The sequence below is a fragment of the Metopolophium dirhodum genome, chromosome 4, assembly GCF_019925205.1.
Source record: "Metopolophium dirhodum isolate CAU chromosome 4, ASM1992520v1, whole genome shotgun sequence".
Taxonomy (NCBI): Eukaryota; Metazoa; Arthropoda; class Insecta; order Hemiptera; family Aphididae; genus Metopolophium; species Metopolophium dirhodum.
In genome coordinates this window covers 18,368,054-18,390,371 of record NC_083563.1, presented here as the reverse complement: position 1 = coordinate 18,390,371, position 22,318 = coordinate 18,368,054, and the positions used below count along the sequence as shown (strand labels likewise).

The 22,318-nt window shown below is 29.3% G+C and overlaps 1 protein-coding gene across 1 annotated transcript in view; it reads right to left on the bottom strand.

Annotated features, from left to right (window-relative positions):
• LOC132942568 (fasciclin-2-like) overlaps positions 1 to 22,318 on the bottom strand; it is a 169,768-nt gene that overhangs the window by 74,027 nt on the left and 73,423 nt on the right. The gene's annotated exons all lie outside the window — the stretch shown is intronic.

The window sequence follows — 22,318 nt, the reverse complement described above, 5'->3', positions numbered from 1 at the left end:
ATACGTAAGGGGGGAGGATAAGTACAACTGCCGGACAGCGAAGACGTTTGTGACATGTCCTCTACTCAGAGCCTTATGAATTATGATTATGCTATACTTTGCTATGCTTGAAGATCAAAACTCCTGAAAAACGGAAGTAACGGCATGCGTTTAAGCCCAGAAGCAATAAGCATATCATATATTATGCATATTAATATACGCACTGGCGCGCTGAGTCAAATCTATAAGACGACATACCTGTTTAGTGTTCAAATACCTACCTATTTTAGATTCTGAGGGAAGCGATGAATGTATTGTTTTTTAAATTTTTTTTTGTGTCCATCATCACCTTTTAGGACAGTAAAAGTGCTTGGATTTTCTTTAACAGTAACTTTTCTGATAGGAAAGTGAATCTAGTTGGTAATTCGCGGGGTCAAAAGTAAAAATCAGTAGTTTTCAAACGCGACGTGAAAAACAAAAGAAAAATTAAGGGAAAACGGGAATTTTTACGCAAAACTGTTTTTGAGAAAATCGATTTTGGTTTTTGGTGCAACTCTAAAACAAATGACCGTACATGAAAATTTGACTGAATGTTTATATTAGCATTTTCTATACACCATAACATTTTCCAAATATTTCGACTTATTTTGAGCTGTTTACGGATATTTTCATTTTTTTTTCTATAAATATCAATAAAATTTTATCTGTTGGGTAAAAAAGCTTTAAAATTTGATAGAAGGCTCCTAGATGATTGTTTCAAAGGTAGATGAAAAAAATTAAAAATCCTTAGTCACAGTTTTTATTTATAAGCATTTCAAGTTCAAATCTTGACAAAATACGGAAAAATCACGAAAATTCGCAAATTATTTTGAGTTGAGAATTCATAAAAATTTTTATTTTTAAATCAAAGATTTGAAATGTAATACAAAATTATCCATAAGTTTTTCTACCTTAATCAAAAAAAAAATGTCTACAAGAAAGTCAAATTAAATTTTTATGAGCGTTTGAAATGCATATTTTTACAACATTTGATATTCACTTGATATCTCATGTAACGATTTTCTTATTTTGTTGTAATTCAAAAACATTTGACTGTAGATACTTGAAAATGTCACTGAATGCTTGTATTAGAATTTTCTATATACGATAAAATTTTGAAAATAATTTGACTCTTTTTGAGCTGTTTGCGGACATTGTCAGTTCTCAATTTTTTCTATAAATATCAATAAAATTTTAATTGTTGGGTAGAAAAGCGTGGAAATGTTATGCAAGGCTCCTGATATAATGTTACAATAGCAGTTGAAAAATATTGAAAATATATAGGCACAATTTTTTTTTTTAAGCATTTAAATTTCAAATTTCGACAAAATTTATCAAATTTAAAATATAATAATTATTTTGTAGTTAAAAATGTATAAAATGTTCAACTTTTTTAGCTAAAGATTGTAAATTGAACACAAGGCTCTACCATACATGTAAGCACACATGTAAAAAACGAAGTAGGTATTGTAAGTTTATTTCTATTTATCCGCTTTCTGATGTCACTTAAAAATAACATTAATATTCATAAAATGTCTTTGAATCACCGTACTGAATTATTGAATACAATTTTTAGGTTAAATAAACACTTAACTACTAATAATCATTAAATATTCAATTCAAACATCGAAGTCAATGTTAAATTTATCAACATATATAATATTATTTTAGAACACGGTCACTTATATTTTATTTTAAATGAATTAATAATTACATTTATGTTCAATGTACATAAGTTATACATACTCGATACACCCTGCAGTTATATCTGTATTAATATATAATAAATAATAATTAGGTTTTAAATAGAATATAATATAATTCATAGGTAATATTGTAATAATATAATATTTTTAATATGTTATGAAACAATTCTGAAATCAGAAAAAACTCAAAAATATATATCATACGTTATATCTATAGTATACAATGTATATATTAACTATATTAACTGTACAAACACTTCAGAAAACCGATGGTTTCGGACTGTGCCAATAAAAACAATTTTGGCCAATCAGTTTCAAATACAAATTTCAAGAGTCTATTATTTTGTAAAATTAATAAAAAAATAAAAAAAGCAATCTACTAAGAGTTAACATTTGGAAATTGATGTTCATTCGTTTATAATCTTTTTCTGTGTGGTTTCTAACCGATCAATAACTATTATTCTTTATAAGCTGTTTTAAAATTTTAATATTCATCAAACATTCAAACTTTTGCATTAAAGATTGACATATTTATTTTTAATCTCACCTGGAATGTTTTCATGGTGTTTAGTAAGTCGTATTACACGTTGGTATATTTTAAGCTGGGTCCTTGCCATTTTTAGACCAGGTGGAACTCAAAATATTACAAATAAATTTATATTTTATTATAAAATAAATACATAGGGAACTTAATTGGATATATATTACGATAGTCGGCAAGTCATAAATATGTAGAATAATATAATTATATTGTGTACAGAATAAAATAACTTGTATTTACATTGTAAACTTATAATCAATTTTTAATTATACAATTAACCAAGCTTTATGATTTTTAAAAAGCATATATTTTACTCTTTACTATATTTATTTAATAAATAAAAAAAAGTTATAAAATTTGTATTTCATATTTTTTAATTCGTTATAAGCGTAAAAAATAGGTATAATAAAATACAATGATTTATTTATCATAATACTAATAAAGTAAAATACGGTAAAAAATACGCATTACTTTCTATTCAAATTGGAGTTGATATTATACAGCTGTTATATTTTGTATAAAATAATCATAAATAAAATGTACAGATAATATTGGAGAAGTATAATAAAAACATTATAAAATGGTAAATTTATTCAACTACCTATGTATATGTTAGTTAAAAAACGTTGATCATTTAATAAAAATATATTTGAAACAAATTTCATAATATTTTATCAACTGAAAACAATTGTTTACACGAAACCATAATAAACAGAAGTGATATGGTACACTAAATTCTAGTTTGGAATTAATTTTTTTTATGGAATATGGTCTGAATATATAAAGTGATATTACTAAATTCAAATTTATTGAAAACAATTTTGATACAAACGATTTCTAAAAAAAAAAATAACCTATCAACCAAATTATTTTTTCCACCCAATTGATTATTTTTCGAGTATGATTTACGTGTTGACATAACGTTTTTACATTTAATTTCACCAAGGGGTGCAAATAATGGCATTGAAAAAAACGTCAGTACGAATCAACCTTTACCAGTCGTAAAATGAATCTATTTGATGGTAACAAAAATCATTGAAGGCTGTAATTCGTATTTTATTTTTGTTTAAATCTCTAATAAAAAAAAAAAATAATAATATTTCACGTTATTTTTGTCGTCGACATGGATTTAAAATGGTTTTAATTTATTGTATATAAGAGTATAACTATAACAACTATAATATTCAACAACAATAACAATAATATAATACGAATGAGATTAAGAACGTATAATATATAATATTATAGACTATTATATGAGTACATATAGAGTAAACATATAAAAGTATCCTTTTGGATTTTATACTGTATACACATTAAACGTTTTTTATTTTTATTGTTCATTTCTATGTTATATTATTATTATTATTATTATTATTACTATTTCCTAATGGCAAACACATGTATTATGCCGGACTATTCGACTCGATTGCGTTTTGATTGTCGTCTTCACGAACGTTTACCGGAAAACTTCGGAACTCGGGTTTAGGGGCTATTATCCGAACAGCGTATAGCACGTACCTATAGGGTCTCGGCAGCGGATCATTATGAGCGTACGGCGTGGAGATGAAGAGCTCTACGACTGCAGGGATAGCGCCGTAATCCTCCCTCGGCTCCAGACTAAAATTTGGCGCGGACAGTGGAGGGCATTACAAAGTTTTATTTCCACCAATGCCCATTTGATTGACCCACGCCAACCCACCCACCCTTCTATTGCCATGCCCGTCGAGTGTGGGCTCACGCGGTCAACACGTTCCGCGACTCTGAGAGTCGTCCTTATTTCGCTCTCTAGCCGCCTCCGCCACCGTTGTTAGGCACCGACACCCATGTTACTTGACTCTATACACGACGTGCACATTGTGTCGAACATACACCCGGCGTGGATATAGATGGACGGTTGAAATGACATTTTCAAATTATTGCGATTGTCAAATCCACCTGCAGTCACACCGCCTTTATGTTATATTATTATTGTGTGTGGACAGAAATACTTTATGCATGATAATATTATGTGCGCCAGTGTGTGTGCGTGATATAAGACTAGACGAATCGATATTTTTTCGCCACCGTCGACCTTACTATATATATATTATACTGCACCGTGCAGACAACCCCTTCGGGTCCACAATAAACATTGTGAGTTCCGTCACGCTGCAACAAAATCATCCACCTTCCCGTCCATCGCTTCCATCGCCTAAGCTCATCCGGTCTTTTAAAATGACAAAGTCGTCTTACTCTCTCACCCTCTATTTGTCTCACTATCTCTCCCTCTCCCACTCTGTCTTGTGCGTACACGCGTGCGCGCACTGCACGCAGCGTGTTCACAGCAATGGTACTCGAGGTATATTATTATTATTATTATTATTATCATACATCGACTGTGGAGAGAGGGGAATACAATCAGTCGCATTTCGCACTTATTTTATTCCCCTGACGACGACAGCAACAACGCAGTGTAAATCTGAGAAGCATAGAAACGTTTTAGAATTCCAAATATAACATCATTATAAATATATATAGGTATAACACAAGTACAGCAGTTTTACGTGTTTTCATACGTATATATGCAGTCATCAGAAGTTTTGGTAATGATTGAGAACCGGGAAAAATGCACGAGTTGTAAGTATAATAGAAATACAAATACAACCAATACTGGTAATGGAAATAATACATATATATCAACGTATCGCAGTCACGTGTGCCGCTGAAAAGGACACTTGTAAATAAATGATTATTTCTTTCATCTTAAACATTATAGACTAGAAATGAAATTTACCGAGAAAGTTCTATGGATATATTTTATAAGATTTATGTCGATACAATATATAAACGTCATTTATTCACATATACGATCTACTCTAGTTCTTTGATTTCGTTTTATCTGCAAAATCATAAATAGTAATAATATACGAGTGCAGTATATAGCGACTGCTGAAAAGTGACAACATAAAACTTGCAGTAGGTAAATGTCTACCAGTGTATTTCTAATCGCGGGAAAAATTAAGATCAAACTCGGGCATGAGTTAATGGTTTGCATTAAGTTTCAAAGATTTTATAGAAAACATTTTTTAAAAAAATAGTGAATATCAATGGCTCAGTTTTGATGTCAGATGTCAAACTTGATGTAGAAATATTTTACACTATAACTGTTATGATATTATATATGGGGGCATATTGGACGATTATGCAAGGGATAAATTGTCATCGGGGAGACAATGGGTTATCCAGGATGAAATAAAATACTTTTTAAGGTCAATGACAATATTACACAGTAAATCGATTTTCACATTTTTAAACCAGACAACGTCGAAAACATCCAAATATCGCTGTGGCCGAACGATGTTTTCCAATCTAATCCAACAACTGAAATGTCTCGGCACTTGCACGTTGAGCTTAGATAAACGGAAGATCTGTAAACGATTGATGACGATACAAAGAAAACGAAGAAAATCCGAAAAGCCTCACATAAAATGATCATAAAGAGCAACCATACATATATATTATATACTTTTCAATAGATCCTATAATGACCCTTACACAAAATAATATGACGCGCGTATTTTGAGGTTTGATATAAAAAATACAACTTTTTTTTACATAGAAATAAAAAACACGTGGATTGCTCAATAATCCAATACTTTAAACCTTCTTTCTTGTGCACTTGATAGAAAATACATATCGTGTTTCGACTACAAAAATGTCGTACTTACGCAATGTCTCAATCATAATAACAATCGAAATCCTTGGAAAATATGAAATAACGTTTACTATTATAGGTACCTATATATAACCTATACATAACAAAATTATTATGTAAATATTATTTCTTTTTAAATAATAAATTGCGTTGATCATTAAAAAAAACATTTATAGATTTACTTTGAATTTTAATGTAGTAATACTTGGTTGGCACACTTTGAAATTCCCCGGAACAAATAATATTCCTGGGAGTACCAAAAATTATAAAATTTACCATTTTTTTTCAGTAATAAATTTGAGTAGGTACCTATAGTTCCAACTACCTACAAATTACAATGTTAATATTGTTTGTTTGTTTGTTTATTTATTTTTTTGTTATTGATGTAATGAAAAAATCAGAGAACTGTTAATGAGACCCATCGGTTCCACCACGGTCTTAGAAGATAAGGTCCGACAATTTCTCACCCTCCCGCCTATTACTTACCTATTTATAAACTTGTATAATATTATAATGTAATAAATTCAAAAAAAGTCTGCAGGGCAGCGCTCAATTGTATAGCTGCCAAATTTTGAAATGGATTTGCCTCACTAAGCGGAGGAATGCTGATAATGTATATTTGTCCGACCTTATCTTCTAAGACCGTGGGTTCCACCAATACAGCATTGATTCTGCCGGGGCAGGTACATAATATAAATATCCCAATTGAAAACTAATTTTTTGTTTTTATATTTTAAGAAGTATAAGTGATTATTTAAATGGAAATATAGCAAAAAAACTTGAATATTTAAATGAAATACACCATCGTGTATCATTACGATGGAAAAACCATAATTCATTCTCGTAATTTCTGTACGATTCCCATGAATTCCCACAACATGTATCCGGAAATTCCCGTCAAGTTATGTCTCAGAAATTTTTCATTCCTAGTAAATAGTAACACTATAGAAGTTTTTTTGCATTTGGCCTGAATAAGTCTCACACACGACACACGTAAATCAATAGGTTATTTTTTCAGTTCGATTTAATTTTGGTTTGGAATTTATTATTTCATTGCGTGCTATACGATATTAAGCGTGAAACGTAATAAATAATGATAAATTAACTTTAAAAAGGTGTGTATAAAAGTTCAAAACTTTTCCTGGTGTCGGTTTACGGTTTATTTATATACGTACGTGCGGTATACGAATACGAATATTTAATGGAAACCCGTAAGTAACACAAATGCCTGTCTTTTAACTTTTCATGTAATCGAAACTTGATGTGCACACGTGAATGGTGTCTGTTTGATCTTTGTCTTCCGAAAATTGATTTTAAAATGTTAATTGTTAGTGATTTATTTTGAATTTATCAATCGTGTTTAATGTATGAAAAATTTTTAATATCACCGATGAATTATGTAAAGAACCAAATACATTTTAAAATATATTATGTGAATAAAGAACCGTCGCATAACAACATAAATCATACAATTAAATAGAAACAAAAGAAAACCATAAGTCCAATGTAGATACAATGTTTAATTTGTATACCTACAAGAATGATCGGAAGTGTTATCTTTTGATCTTTTTTATTATTAAAATTAAAATCATAGTTCATCATTATAATCCCGAAGGTCAAAATCGTTTAACGATTATAAGTGATATTGTTTGATAATATGGGTGAAGGAGTGTGGTGTACTGTATGTGATATAAAAATATTGAACTATACATCATGCTATTAAACGTTTCCGGAAAAAAATTATGAAATGTCCCGATATGTGAGATAGTCGATTGGTATTAAAAAAAAAAAAGTCACCCCTTCTGTTAGTGTACAATATATGTATTATTTATTGTATCGGTCACGACTCACGACCGGCCTGCTACAATATATGCGAATACAATTAATTGTTGACGTCCACCCCGTTGTTAACATGCTATTATCATGGTCATACACGTCGACAAATTCCATAGCTTTATGCAATATATAGATGTAATATTATAATGCTGCCCGATTGTCTCGGCGAAACTGACGGGATAGTATGGTTGACGTTAATTTGTTATTGTTGTTGTTGATTGCACCGTTTGTACATCGCATTCGACGTTTTTACATTCGCTACAGTAAACGTGGAATAAGGGAAAAAATCACATTAATGACCATCGAGACTAGTAGTCGTTTATTATATCGTTCTCCCTCCAACATAATATTACATAGAAACACACGCCTCCCCGCCATACACCGTCTCGCACGCAGACTCGAAAAATAATGAGACAAATGCATTGGATTTTAACAAGTCTCCTACAAACACAACCCGGGCGATCCAGTTTTAATGGCAAATCTGCGATGATTAAATTCCCAAATACCACCTATGAAACAGTATTTCTATTTTATATTCTTTCATGTTCACCAAATTCACTTAAACTAATATATAACATTATGTAACCACTAAATGTGTGTAATTTTCATATTATCATTATTATGATCACCATATACAACTATTTAATGAGATATTTTTGAAAAATGTAATTGGACGAAAACTTTAGATGTTTAAACCCTAAAATAATAAACTTACATTGTGAACATGTGGTGTTTTTCTATTTTACTGCGTTCCTTGTCCACGGGACGTAGGGGATAATATGTCGACTATGTTGTATATATAAATATTTTTAATGACATAATTTTGTCCTCAGGATTAAAGGGCTTGGATAATTTGAAAACTATGTTATTTACAAGGCCTACTGTGGTATTTATGTACCTATATATACATAATATAAAATATTGTATACAAACGTGGTATTTTGAAAGCTATTCGACCGAAAACATTAAAACTTAGTACAAAGGTAAGTTTAGATTTAAAGAAATAACAATTTATTTTTGCGATCAAATATCTGTTGCCTCGCCACCCCTTCAGCGAGTATTATCTTCAAACGATTAAGACACAAGATTCGTTTCTCTGTATACTTTTAACCATAACTAACAACGATTGAAAGAATGTTCTTTAATTTGTTAAGGTTATAGTGAAAAATAAATAAAGAAAATAGTAAATAACATCAAATACAAAGTTGATGAAAACAATTTTACTATTGTTTATAAACAACACCGTGTTTGGTTAGGTTAGGTTATATTATAACAGAGTTTCATAATTAAAAAAATAAATAAAATAAAACAGTGCCTAATGTTCTTTTAATTATTTTTTTTCAATTATTTTAACAAATAAATTAAATGGAGACTTGAGAATATTTATTTATAGGGAGTTTGTTATAAAACGATAATTTTTTGTTAAATCTTAAATAATTAGGAAACGTCCATTTTAAAATAATTCAAATTTTTTTGGAAAATACCTCTGCTTCATTTCAAATACCCAAACCTCTAGAGGGTTGAATGTGTAGTAACGATGAATAATTAATTTTAAATTTCCATTGCTATAAATTATAATTTGAATTACAATATAATTATCAAAATCTAATTATGCAGTGTACATTTAATTAAATTTACAGGCACCTATATAAAGATAATATGCAATATAAATATGAATAAACGTAATAGGTAGGTATGTAGCAATGGTCTTGTCTTGTATTATAGTTTAACGGAGTTTAATTAATTTTCTATAAAAGAATCAATGAAAAAAAATACATCAAAATCGTTGATAAAAAAAACGATTTTCAGTTGGCTACCCCAGCCCCAGAAGTATTATTGGTACATATACAGGTAAATACCTATACAATCGCAAATGCTTTGTAAAATATGCGATGTTTAATACATCTCCGATACTAATATAAATATATGTTATATGTTAAGAGCTCGGGATTTTTTTTTTTTTAATTACAGTATGCAAATTATTTTTCATCGAGTGCCAATAATTGTATTACTCTTTATATACTTTTTTGCCGTTCGTCCGTCGCCCGAACAAAAAATAAATAAATAAATACAAATATATACGATAAGCCCAGCTGCACTGGGTATATGTATACAATATATGTATAATATATGTATATATGTATATTATATATATATATATATATGTATATTATATATATATATGGACTGTGTAATTGACGGATAGAATATATTATTATTGTAGCGTGTATAATTTTAGCGGACTAATTAGAAATTATTATGCCCTTGCGTGCATATAATACAGAACAGGGGCGGACACCACCGTAGTTATACGCGTACACGTTCTAAATAATGTTAGTGGCGTTTAATCGTATTCATCAAGATGTTTCGAGTCGCGTGCGTTTCGCTAGAATTTATATAATATAATGTGCAACAACCTGCGCACCACGTATAACATAAGCGACGTCCCTGCGGCGGCTGTCTTCACTATTATATTCAGTATATTTTATAGATTATAATTTTATACAAACACTCGCAAAAGCGTTATTACCTATATTATTATAATATAATGTTCTAAAGTCCCCGATTTTTCCTCTGATAATTAATTAATTGAAATTATAATTCATGCAATGCTCAAATATAGAACCTACTCATTTAGGGACATGGTAATATAATTTTCAACAATTTAGATTTTTTTATACGGTCCGAGGAGTATCCCGTGGCAGTACAGACATATTTTTCAAACGAGAACTATAGCCTTTTTTCACAGGAAATTGTTAAGCAGATGGTTTGTATGTGCATATGTATAAATCAAAATTCGGAGAGAAGTTTCTGATTTATTTAAATGTTTATACTGTATAATATTACACTAAGGATAATAGTCCTTAAATACGGTTTTACATAAATACCATATACCTAGTATTGACTCAGGAATTTATTATACTGGAACAATTTTTACAAATAATAAAATGTTGATGGATTAATAATATAGTTACTATATAAAACGTTCAAATCACTAAAGCTCCCATATCTTACAAACTTAGAAATGTGGGTGGCATGGTATTGGTGAATCGCTCTGTATTTATACAGGTGAGTCCGTTTTCTTTTGTTAATTTCATGGAAAAACGTGAATATTTCGCGTCTTACTCTGTACCTGCTATGTGTGATATTTATATATATTATTTATATATATATATATGGATATTGGGTTCCTTGTTCAATTGTTTAAATACATATGTCACGTGTTATATATCCAAAGTCATATAGAACATCTACGACGTACGTTACTCGTAGAATATAATTTTTCATTTTTTTTAATACCAAAATTTCTTTATACAATTTTTCTTTTACACATTTTACACCCTTTTTCATAAGAAATCTGTTGATTCGCTGTTTATTCCGCTGAATGCAGGATCCTATTAAAACATCAATGATCAATCGCCTATTTTTACATTATTATATTAATATAATATTTATAGAATTATTAGACAGTCATTTTATAAAATCGTCTTATTGGTGACAACTTGCCTGTACATTCTTTGATCACGAACAGAGTATCTACGCAAATATTATAATAATAACGGTTTACTAAAATAAATATATAATAGTTCAACTTCAAACTTTTACTTGATTTTTTTATGATATTGTTATAAGAAAGTATTAGGTACATAGTAACTATTCTTACACGTTGTATTATAGGTACTCATTATTTTAACACCATTGGATTTTATATTTTATTATTGCATCTTTGGACGGTTTCTATATTTTGTTACTATATAGTATGAGTGTTATTCAGTAAAATTGGCATACCGATTTAACTGGTTCACATTAAACTGATCATTTGAATTATTACACATTATTTTACAGTTTGGACTCCATGACGAATCGACCACAGTCGGCGGTCGCTGCGGGACTGGCAGCTACGGTCGAATGATGTTTTTGGTTGATAAAAAGCACGCGACAGTCATTGTTTTCAAACACACACACACACACATCTTTGGAGAAGAGCTTTTATATATTATAGGTTTTGCGTTTGCGTAAAGGGCGGTGGACGTGCCCGGTGGAGAATAGAAGCGGAACGGGTCCGCGGGCGGTCACCGACCAGACTTAATACCTTCGGACCTTTTAAATTGATTCCAAGAGATGTGTGCGTATATAGTCGTAGTACAAAGTAGGAGAAGTAAAGGGAGAAAAAAACCAATAAAGTGAAAATAGAACAGACACACACTCGCGCACACCAATATATATACACACACACACACGCGCGCGCGCGCAATCACACTCACACTCACCACAAGTCGTAGCCGCGGGCCGTAAATTATAATGGTAAATCAAAAGTCCCGAAGCTTCCACCGCGTTTACTTGCTTTTTTTTTCTCCGTACTATAATAATATATTATATTATATACCTTTGCGCGCACACATAGCAGTACACGGGATAAGTAGGTATAGGTGTATAAATGAAAATGAAAAACGAAATCTATTAAACCCATAGTTGATTTCGATACGGCGGTCTGTTCAGCAGTGCAGTTTGGCGGGATATATTTTCGGGAGCTCTCTTCACCTCCGTGGCGGTAACCGCGGTAGGTAGCTGGTATATGTACCCGCGGAGTCGTCGGGCCGGCGCCGCGAATAATCAACACGCGCGTTGTGCGGCCGATTGAATAATTCAAAGACATTTCGCTGGTGTGTGTGTGTGTGTGTGTGTGTGTGTGTGTGTGTGCGTGTGTGTGTGCGCGCGCGGTAAGACGCGACAGTATTATACCTAAGCGCGCGTGACCTGTACGACCGGCAGACGTCCTTTTCGGCCGGACACGGTTAGGTGCGTTCTACAATAATATCCAATGTGGTGTAAAAGGCTTTTAGAGATAATTAAAAAAAAAAAAAATAATGACAAAAAAATAACACGGCGCACGCGCGCGCACCAACCGAGAAGTCGCGTTATCGGAAAGAGTGGTTATAAAATATTTAAAAACAAAGAGCGGCCAATAAATTCGGCCGGTTGGTTTACTTGGCCGCGGCAGGAGGGATTGGTGCGGATCTCGGCGGCGTACTGCGTACGTCGATGGTAATGGGCTAATTCAATTTTGAAACGTTTTAAACGAAATATATCGGTCCGTCCACGGTGCGATCCGTCTCAAAGATCCCGATAAATTTCAATCGTACAACGTAGGAACGACGGGCCAAAATAGATATTGCAGTAGATAGATAATAGGTGGATTATATTAGGGGAGATAAAATGTATGTGTTCGTATGTATGTATGTATGTGTGTGTGTGTGTGTGTAGTGTTTACCTACACAAAACGAACAGATCGAAATTGTACATGGCGTGTGATGCTATCAAGTTATTAATAAATCTTATCATCTTATTGATACAGCTCTTAGAACTGTACAATATAATATTATACTCATAAGTATATTAAAAGTATTATAAGGTTAAGTATTATAGTCTAGTAGTCTATAGTCTAGTAATATTATAAGTATATTGTAGTATTATACAATATAAACTATGAAGAGACACGGAGTGTAACATAATTTACTTATTTAAATTTCAAAAATAAAATTCCATGGAACATTTCTGAGGACTGATGCGTCACGTATGTTGTTCTTATGATATATTTTAAAATAATTTTTTTGACGATATAATAATAAGACACATTTTATATAAAAATAAAAAAATGAAACAATACTTAAATTCATATATCTAGGAATATAATTATGTTCCATATAATGTTATTATTTATTTTATTTTATTATTTTATTATTATTATTATAGTTGAAAAATATACTTCATAAGCCGTCTTGCACTTTATTTAATTGTAAACAAAAATAAAGCTTTATTAATATTTCATAAGTACATGATATTGATTTTTAACCTGACGATATTTTGTTTTCCTCAAAACAATTAATTAATTGTATTGATGGACAACAACAAGTGTTGGCAGACAGACATCGTGCCGGTATCGACGAGTAACAGCAGATAATAGTTATTTAACAGGTATTAGCAAGGGTCTACAAACAGTGATCGACGAATACTGACAAAATGACAAATAAAGACAAAACTTTAGTCAATATACTATAATCATAGGTTGTAGTAGGACGTACAGTGTACACAATTAAGAAAAGTTCGTTTGTGGGAAAAGTAAGTTAATCCTAATGAATAAATTCGTTATGGAAAGGTTGTTTTACAACGAATATCATAATATAATCATTAGATTTATCGTATAAAAAAAAACTTAAAGTTATATATCTGGAAAACTAACTTGGGCTCCTGGTTTATTTCAGTTCACGAGAATGTTTTCATTCCTCGTCAGCCATACAGTATACACTAAACACTATTAGCCATACAATTAATTATTTTTAATAAACATTTTTTCTGCACAAGTGACAAGTGTGCACTGTGCACAGCCATTCTTGTTAATAATCTTAATGCAACGTACAATATCGTGTTTAATAAATAACACTGTACATTTGTATAATGTATAATATATACAATAGATATACAGACTACAAAGTGTGCTAGTTTATTATTATGCTAACACCATACATTTAAAAATAATTACAATAATTAGGTATAATACAAGTAATATTTTATACGTTCAGTTATTTTCAAACTCTAAGCGGAGCGATTAACATCGGTGCGTTTCTTTGTCCACCTTTTAGAGCGGTAAAAATGCTTCAATCCCTCACTTTGAGGGTGGTATCTGGCAGCAAATTAGATCTAGTTGGAACTTTGGTAAGTAAACAGTACTTTTAATAATCAGAAAAAAGACAATTTGTACGCAGAACATGTTTTTGACAAAATCATTTTTTTTTATAGTAATTAAAAATAAATAACTGCAGACTTGAATTTTGCACCAAATATTTACACTAATATTTTTTAAACATTTAAATAACAAAATTGTGTACTTCTTTTAGTTTTCTTCGATAGATGTATGTGATACAACTTTTTTTGTAAGTAAAAATACACGAAAATATAGTGCAATAAGTCTCATACTTGTTGTACTAGCTATAGTTTAAAAATATCGAAAATAATATCAAATAGTTTTGTAATTGGACATTTAAAAACATTTTCAATTTTAATGGCTTAGGCTAGACAATTTAATATGAGCTTCATCTTCGGTTTTCCTTATCCCAAGCAATTTAAAAATCTCAAAAATACATAATATGCGCTTCACTTTTTACAGTCCTTTCAAGTTCAAAAGTTAACAAAATTGGATAAATAAATAAATTTAAAAACAGTTTTAGTTATTTTGTTGTAATTCAAAAAATGTTATTCGCAGGGACTTGAAACTTTTCACTACTACGTAATATATATTTACTATAGACACTGCAATTTTCAAAATACCTATTTAGATTAATTTTTACCTATATTTATATTCCAAACATATTCGTAAGATATAAGGTTATTGACCTATAAGTTAATAACAACTATTAATATTATAATAATAATTAATTATTCTATAATATTATAATATATGCGATTTTTTTGGGGAATAATTAGTATAGTAACCTACCATATTACAATTTACAAATATAAAAATAAATAACTTAAGTACCTAGCAATATAAATATATTATAAAATATCCTTAGAAAATATATAGGCTGCCGTATGCCGATCATCGTATGCAATAATTTATCATTGAATTACAGTTTATCATGTCATCCATTACAGTTACCTACTCAATGTCGAGGTACATTCCGAACCTACTATACAGCAGAGTGACCTTCTCGATTTTTTGTTTGAATATTTTGCCTTTATAAAAGTAGTAGACATCAATTTTATTTGAAATCGTCAGAAGTAGGTATATAATTTTCATTTGATAATTTAAACATTCCAGTCTTTTTTTTTCTAGATTTAAATAATTATTTGTTGAATCGTGTAATTTATTTTATTTATTGTTCATGACTTGAATATAAATGTGCCTGGAAAAGTTTAGTTATAAAGACGTTTTTATGTGATTAAGATATTTAAAGTATAGAATATATATTCTTCCAATACATGTTTAACTAACAAAATTGTTTTTTTATAATATTACGAGTACCTCTATACCCACATGACCATAAAAATAATAAAAGTTCAGAAACTATTTTATTTTTTTAAGATACGCATTTACGTTTTTACTAATTCAGATATATCTTTTTATCTTTTATACAGTTTGTAACTTAGTAACTATGTACAACAACTATAATAACATTATACTACAAAACTATAAAAATAATAATAGACATTATAATATAACATTAAAGTCTACATTATTCACCTTAATCTAAAATTTGGTAATATAAAATTGATGTTATTTAAATTATTCAATTAACCATTTTTTTTCCGTAAATTTACCTGATATTATTTATGCAATTCAAACATACATAAAATTGCATAGATTTAATCTGTTATGGCGTTTTCGTGTTACTTTGTATAAGCTAATATAATATATAGATATACACATTTTGAATTGCTATAAAAATATTTATTCGCATGCAAAGAGAGTATGAACGTCTGCAGCTAACTGTAATATAATCGGTTTTGTGTTTTGTTTTTTTTAAAATTGCATTTCACAGCTGCTAGTTTTACCCAAAAACCATAAGGTTAACATATCCTGCGGTCCAGATTTGACGATTCTGGATTTCCAAATCATTTGTAAGGCTAATATATCCAATATTCGAAAATATAATATTTTATCAATAATCCGTTCATTCGAAATTCTATTTCATAGTATTACAATACGTATACGCACAGTACAGATATTATTATTTCATTTCAAAGTTTCTATTTGAATAGCCAAAATATTTGCAACCCGTATTATGTAGGTAATATATAGATATTTTTATTAAATTAGTATTACCGATTACGATATTACAATTTGATTCCATATATGTTTATTTTGTTGTTACAAAACATGCAATAATATCAGTATTATATATCCGGGATAAAAAAAAAATAGTTATAGGGGGAAAAAATAATCGGTTTTTCTTCATTTTCCACTATTATGTAAATATCACATTCTGACAAAACATAAATGTATTACACATATTAATATTTTATTAAATGTCCCCGTAATAATTCCAAAACTTTTTAGTGAAACCTGACATTTGAAACCATTATGATTTTAAAAAGGTCAAATTTTATATATAATTTATACGTGTATACATATTTTAATAATGTTGAAACCATAAATTAAAAACCATATACTTTTAGTAGTTGAGCTCTAAATATGTTGTGAACTAAATACAAATCTGAACACCTTCAATATATAGACATACGTTCCTGTTTTGGCATAACACTTTTTAGTTTTTATGTAACTGAAGGAAGTAATTTTGTTTTCTGTAAATAAACATGACTGTTCAATACACATTTGAATAATATAAATGTATTGTTTGAAAATAAAATAAAAATATACGGTCCTAGTTCCAATAAATAGCTTTAAAAATGATTTTGACGAAATATGAATACTCGATTTCAATATTTAACTATGTACAAAGGAAAGAGAATACTTACAGATATTCTTATCATTCCGATAAAGTAAATACAGGTAGTATAGAACAAATTTACGATGTGAGTAAAATGAGTTTTTAACATTTAATTGTTCATTGGATTTACAGATAACAGACATTTTAAATAAAAACCTGATAGGTATATTATAACTTTTACATGAGTACCATTACGAATATAAGTATACAACCCAATCCTTTAGTCATACAACGAGTAATCGATTTTTTCATTTTTAAGTAATGTAATATTATGAGCCTTTTAACGTACAATGGAAGTCGGAAATTATTATATAAGTCAACAATCCACATCTAAAACGAAACGATAAAAAATATTAGTCTTTGCCTACGTATTTTGTTTGTTTTTTAAACTACTAACAGTATACTTTAATTTCGAACATAATATTCTATAAATATAATAATATATACAAAGTAACAGCAGCAACATTGTATTATAATATATCAAATCTACAAAATATTTAATTGAATGATTCGTTGGAGAAAGGAAATAATAATGAATACGGTACGCCAACTGACAAACCATTATTAACTGTACCTAATTCATATAAATGGATTCATCCGTAAAGTTTTCAATAACATTTACATTATTATAGGTACATATTGTTAATCAAATTTTTTATGAGGAACCAAATGATTTAATTAATATAAGTTATTATAGGCATATTCAATCTGAGCAAAAAGAATTGGTATCTACTACAAATAACTATTATTATAGCCTATTGGTATATATGTACTGTTTTTATTGTTATATTGAAATATAGTTTGGTCAGTTTGACTTTTCTATTAAAAACTATGAAAAAATATTTGATTTGTACACATTTAAGTCGTTTAAAACTTTTGTGCAAGCAATAAAAAATAAAAAATATTGTTGAATCATTATATAGGTAGTTCAACAAAAACAACTACATCTGAACGACTATGGTGGACTGAGCATATGTGAAGAAACCCCTACGTCATAACATTAAACGCTTCATTCATTTTATTGGTCCATAACAATGATTACTATAATAAATCATATCCCATACCTATGCAATAAATCGTGCATGGGAAAAATCAATTTAAACGTAAAATAAAAATAAAATTTAAGGACTGTCAATAGAATGTTGGGAATAATATTTTTATTTTTTTTTTTTTTTGGGTGACACGCGGCAACATTGGCCACTGGGTGTGGGGGAGGGTACTGTAGGTTAAATTGGGTAGGTTGGTACACGTGTGTGTTGTGTTTTGGCAGAATTCCTTATGGGGCACCCGTAGGTTTCTGCCGTGCTCCGGGTGGGGGGATGGCGGCACTTGTTCTCCGGACACCGTGACTTGCCCAAAGAAAAATGCCACCCGCGGCCGGGGTATCGAACTCGGGTCGGCCACTCCGTCCCCCGTAATAATATTGCAGAATATAATAAAATGTGTTCACCAATACATTTCTTTGAAACAATCATATTATATGTACAAATAAATATTTTCATATAGTTCATATATCGACAGTTTTACATACATTAATATGTAATATTATATAAATAATCTATATAATATGATATATAAAACTACTTCAATAACTTTGTGTGCGTCTAGACCTACATATAGGTACTCTTCACTCAAGGAACGCGAGACTAATAAAAAAACGTTTAGTGGAGCGAAACAAATAATCTAGTGCATAGTAGTGTACTACTGTAGTATATATTGTTATGTACACTCATCTCGGTTTTCTAAAGTTGCTCACCACCACTAATATGATACAAATGTGATGTTTTATTTTTATTACATCAAATAAGTTTCGTGCAATTATTATTTACGTTTGATACAACTCAAAATTATAAAATATTCTGTGGTTTCGGTGATCATTGATAAACCATAAAATAATTAGTAACAAAATATATTTTAATAATAGTCATTACTTACTAGTTACTACTAATTTATTTGTAGAAGAGAATTAAAAACTGTGGAAAATAAATCATATTGAACTTGAAAGTCACCCTAAAAACGTCAAAAAATGCACCAACAAATACATTTATACCTATCTAATTTTTCGAAGAATAAAAAATAATACAATTAGATTAGTATAATTATTAATCTAAACACATTTTCTACGTAAAGAGCTACCAGCTACGTTTTATAACACCTAAAAAACGACATTGCTATTCAATCATATACTGCTTGGTGCTTATACAATAAATTGTGTTATTTGGCTTTAATTTTGGGCCACGGTTTTAAATCTAAAAATTTGGTTATCTAAACTGACGAAAATAAAAATGTGTTTTGGGAAAAACTGCCTCAACTAAAAAAAAAATGGGGGTTTTCAATTCTATACCTACAAATACCTACAATTATAAACTTAGCATTTTATCAACTAACTACCTACCTAGTTATTAAGCTTTTGCGTGATTCATGAAATTTCTATTATTATCGAGAATAAAATTAGCATGATTGCCTAAAAGCAAAATAGCCTTTGCTTTATAGTGACTAGTTATTATTAATAATGACTAATTACCATCACATAGGATAACAGTCTAATATGTATATATATATATATAATAAACATATTGTATGTACAGCATATATTATGTTATGTAATTGTTATATCCTACAACGTATTTCGCTAATTCAACAACCGTCTAAAACAATGGAAAATCAAATACTGTATAATTTCACACCATGATATTATTTATCAATTTACTATTACAAACAACGAATCAACATTTGAACACAGAATCTAATTTTCGTTATATATTATTCGGTAAATATCAGAAATAAACATATTTATTGTATCCATTTAGATAAATTATTCTTACTTTAAGGACAATAAACGGATACTCCGACACAGGATTCATAAACATATTTTCTCCATCACCAATGTTAGAAAACAAAACAAAAAAAAACATCCTTTTACTGTGGAAATTGTGTGAAACAGTCAAACAACTAAGTTAAACCAAACAAAAAACGCTTGCCAAGTCAGGGATCGGCATGTAAACTTTCTTGATTTTTAATTTTTAGAAATGTATTAACTGATATCACACCCAAGCGGTATAACAATTTGAATCCAGAAAAATGTCGGTGTGAACAGCCCCACAAAAAATCATTTAAATTTTCATTTAGTAAGAGAGATCTCCGAAACCAGAGGGCGAATTTCGTTATTTGGGGTCTTGTTAGATTCACATTGGTTAGGAGAATTGCAGTGAAGATTTTTAGAACTTTATCTTTAATAGTTAATTCATTACAGAACATTAAAAAAAAGTTAAAACAATTTTATTGGGCGTTTTTTGATGTTTTTCAGCTTTACAGCTTTGTAGTGAATTAACGATTAGAGATAAAGTTCTGAAAATGTTCACTGCACTTTTCCTAGCCAATGTGAATCTAAGAAGACCCCAAACAACAAAATTCGTTCTCCAGTTTCAGAAATCTACCTCGCTAAATGAAAATCTAACAAAAAATAACGCTTTTTTTATCTGTAAAAATTTAAATAATTTTTTAAAAAAAATTTTAATTCCACATTGATTATCTACTTGATGGTCCCTTTTTAATGAGTTATCAACCAACTTTCTAGCTATTATAGTTTAGGATAAAAGTTAAAAATAGAAATTTAGTTCACGCCGACGTTTTTATGGATTCAAGTGGTTTACTGCTTGGGTGTGATATCAAATCTCTCTCATTAATATTTTATATTAATAAGCTAGCTAAATTACCTTCCTATAGTATCATATAGTATACTCATCATTACTGAGTTACATTTTTATTATTTTCCTATTTAACACAAAATCTTGAAGATTTCAAAATTCAGACTTTTTTCATTTCAATTACCATACTTAATTGATTAAAAATCAAGAAAGTAACATTTGGTAATAAAAATGGAATGGAAACCGAAATACCATTATCTCAGATGAAAACAAAATATTAAATCGGACCAGAAATGGGTATACCAAACCAACACGTTATGGATTCTTGACGTCAATTGTGAGACATCAATGTAACAATCAATCACATATTTGACGATTGCAGATAATTTGACACAAACTAGAGAAACTAAAAATTGTTTATCTAAAAGCGGAAAATTTAGGTTCAAATCTAGAGAATGAAGATAAACCATTCATTTTTTTTTAGTCAAATCCAAACACTTGACACATTGTAGATGACATAGATGACAATATATTATAATTCATATTATTATAACCGATTTTATTGTGAATATGACAATTGTGTTTTTATTGGTTATTATACTTGAACACAACATATTCATTTTTTGAATATTTGATGATAATATTTATATTAATATATTGTATATAGTGCTAATGTCTACATTTTATGTCAAATCAGAATTTATTCAATACAAATAAAAATAAAAAACAAATATTATATAAAAGCTAATGAGTTAATAGTCAATATTTCGGTAGGTACGAATATAAAGGTCACAATTATTTTAATTTTACAAATCGTGTTTCATAGAGATATCGGTTTATGAGTATTCTATGAAAATTATCAAAGACATTAATACGTATTTAAATATCGAGTTATGAATTTATCATACACATGGAATCAAAGTTTGTGAACCTGTATACTTTTGTGTGTGTGTGTGTGTGTGTGTGTGTGTGTATAAGCCTTATATGTTTGAGAAAAAATTACACAGTTAAAATTTCGTAGGTGTAGTGTGAATCAAATTAGTAAAATTATACTTTTAATGACAATAACGTTTTTTTTTTAATTTACTTTCCAAAAATTTTAAGTAATCATAATTTGTGTATACACTACTATTATAATAGATGGGTATGAAAAGGCCCAAATAAATGCAAATATTGATCATAGTAATTCATAATTACCTCGATAAAAATGTAATGTTCAACCTATAATTGGTTTTCATTAAAAAAAAAAATGTAAGACGTTGTTTCAAATAATACGTTATTAATTAAGTCGATATTGATATAATGCTTAACACCCCAATGTTTTCAGTATCTATGTATAGTTTTAAAATGAATAGGAAATATCATATTTTCCAGAATCATCTTATTTTCATGTTACTTATTATATTATAATATTATATGTATCA